This window comes from Alexandromys fortis, unplaced genomic scaffold, assembly GCF_014885135.2.
Source record: "Alexandromys fortis isolate MF-2015 unplaced genomic scaffold, M_Fortis_MF-2015_v1.1 scaffold_471, whole genome shotgun sequence".
Taxonomy (NCBI): Eukaryota; Metazoa; Chordata; class Mammalia; order Rodentia; family Cricetidae; genus Alexandromys; species Alexandromys fortis.
In genome coordinates, this window is record NW_026068374.1 from 159714 (window position 1) to 162787 (window position 3074).

Genomic DNA, 3074 nt, shown 5'->3' on the forward strand with positions numbered 1-3074 from the left:
CTCTCTCTCTCTCTCTCTCTCTCTCTCTCTCTCTCTCTCTCTCTCTGTGTGTGTGTGTGTGTGTGCAAACATGTATGCTCTCTGTATCAACCTAAGATCCTCACCAGCAGGAGCTATATTTTTTGCTTATTTTCTTGGACATTCTGGCTTGTACACAATGAAATTTCAATGTAGTTTTCATTTGCATTGCTCTAATAACTAAGGATATTGATCATTTCTTTAAGTGTTTGTCAGCCATTTGTGTCCATCTTTTGAATAATCTTTGGTGAGATACATACAGCACTTTTTAAATTGGGTGATTTGTTTGTTTGATGCCCTGTATTTGGAGTCAAACACATATTTTAAAATTGGCAAAATATCAGATGTGTGGTAGGTAAAAACATTTGTATTTCTGCAGGTTCCCATGTTGTCTGAATGGCAGTGTCCTCTACTGTGCAGAAGCTTCTCGGTTTCATGGGGCCCCATTTATTTATTATTGATTTAGTGCCTGTTCTAACTGTATCCTGTTCAGAAGGTCTCTTACTGTGCCAATGAACTCAAGGCTATTCATCACTTTCTCTCCTGCCAGGTTCACTGTGTCTGGTTTACTTTGCTGTCTTTGACCCAATTGGAGCTGAGTTTAGTGCAGAGTGGTAAGAATGAATGAGACTGCATTTCCTGACAGGCAGCCATTCAGTTTGAACAGCACTATTTGTTGATGATGCCGTCTTTTTTTCTTACGCCTATGTATAGTTTCCTTATCAAAAATAAGATGTCCATACGTGTATGGACTTGCATATACATCTTCAGTTCAATGCTGATGATAACCATGTGTGTTTTTATAAGAAGACCATGTTGTTCCTTTCCCTATAGCTATGGAGTAGAATTTGAGATCTCAGATGGTGGACTTTTAGTAGTTCTCTTACTGTTCAGGACTGTTTTAGCTATCCTGGGGTTTTAGTGTTTCCTTCTACAGAGAGAACTGTCCTTTCGAGACTTGTGAAGAATTGTGTTGGGATTCTGATGGGGAGTGCATTGAATCTGAAGATTGATTTATGGAGAAGAGCCATTTTCATTATATCAGTCCTACCAATTCATGAGCATGCAGGAACTTTCCATTTTCTGATATCTTCTTCAATTTCATTCTTCAGTGTTTTAAGGATTTTTAACATATGAATCTTTCACTTGTTTGGTTAGAGTTGCCAAAAGATACTTTAAAATTTTTGAGTGTAATTTCCATGTGAGTTAACTTTTTGTCCTGTTACTGCTGAAAGTGCTCATCATCTGTAGGAGTTTCCTAGTAGAATTTTTAAGATCACTCGTGTATATTATTATATCATTTGCAATTAAAGATGTGTTTACTTCTTCCTTGCCTGTTGATATCCCCTGATCACCTCAGTTCTCCTCATTGTCCTAGCTAATAGCTCAAGTACTAGATGGACTAGATATGGGCAGATGGGCGTCCATCTCTTGTTCATGACTTTACTGTGAATGTTTTAAGTTTCTTTCCATTCATTTCGGTGCTGGCTGTGGGCGAGCTATAATCTGCCTTGGTTGTATTGACATATGTCCTATGTATCCTTAGTCTCTCCAGGACTTTTACCATGAAAGGATGTAAGGTTTTTAACAAAAGACTTTTCTTCATCTAATGAGATGGTCATGTGGTTTTTATATTTCAGTCTGAATATCTGGTAGATAACATTTATTGATTCTTGTATGCTGAATGATCCCTGCATATCTGGGATGTAGCCAACTTTATCATGGCAATTGATCTTTTTGGTACTCTTGGGATTCTGTTTACAAGTATTTATTATTTTCTTGAGCATTTTTTGCATCTATGTTCATAAGGCAACTTGGTCTTCAATACTCATTTTTGACAGTTTAGCTATCAGGGTAATTTGAGTTGTGGCCTCATAAAATTTATTCCTTATGCCTCTATTTTGGGGGATAATTTGAGGAATGTTGGCATTAATTTTTCTTTAAAAGTCTTTTTAGAATTCTGTTCTGAATCCATCTGACACTGGGTTTTGTCAATTGGTAGAGCTTTAATTACTGCTCGTATTGCACTATGGGTTGTAGGCTTGTTTTAATGCTTGTCTGCTCTTGATTTTATTTAGGAAGGTGGTATGCATCAACAAATCTATCCATTTCTTTTAGGTTTTCTAATTCGGTGGATACAGATTTTAAAGTATTCCTTATTAGCGAGAATTTCTTTACTGTCTGTTATTATATCTCCCATTAGTCTCCAATTATATGACTTGGGATCACCTCTGTGTGTCTTTTAGTTAATTTGGGTAAGTGTTTATGATTTTAAACTGATTATCTCAAAGAACCAACTTTGTTTCATTGATTTTTGAATATTTTTATTTGTTTCTATTTTATTGTTATCAGCACTGAGTTTGACTGATTTTCCCATCTACTTGCTAAGTATTATAAGGTATCCACCAGAGAAGAACACTCAGACATGGGCTCAAACAAAGAAAAAAAATCTTCATTGACCATCCAGAGACTAAATGGGGTGTTCAAGACCCTGATACCGTAGTAAGTCTTTCTCAGGATGAGGGTCTGAGCAAAAACAAAACAAATCTCACCTACTGGCTTGACACACCCCACTTAACGAGAACAGATAGGCAGAAGCAAACTACAGAAGTCAAAAACCAAGAGTAACACATTAGAGACTTTCCCAGATTTATGGACTTAGATGATTGTGTGTTCTCACGCTCAGGAATTGCTGCCTATGTGTTGGGTTCCAGGACCTGAATGGTACTTCCATCATGGTGTCAGTTGAGCTAAGGCTTGGTGACCTACTAAGTCCTGGGAACCTCACACATTCCTCAAAGATCAGTCAAATCATGGATTCACCTGGGTGCAGAAGGTTGTTTTTGTCTTCTTAGCACAATGTTTCAACATAATTTATTTTGTTTTCCATAGCTGAGTAGAAAGTTGAGCAAGCAGGGTCTTGTAGTGAGAGTTGGGAGCAAAAGGATTAATTGCCCAGCCATGGCCTTTAGCAGACAAAGAAAACATAGATTGGTCCCAGTTGTTAGATTTTTGATGTCTCTGCCCTTTATCTTTACTGAACGTTATTTCTGACC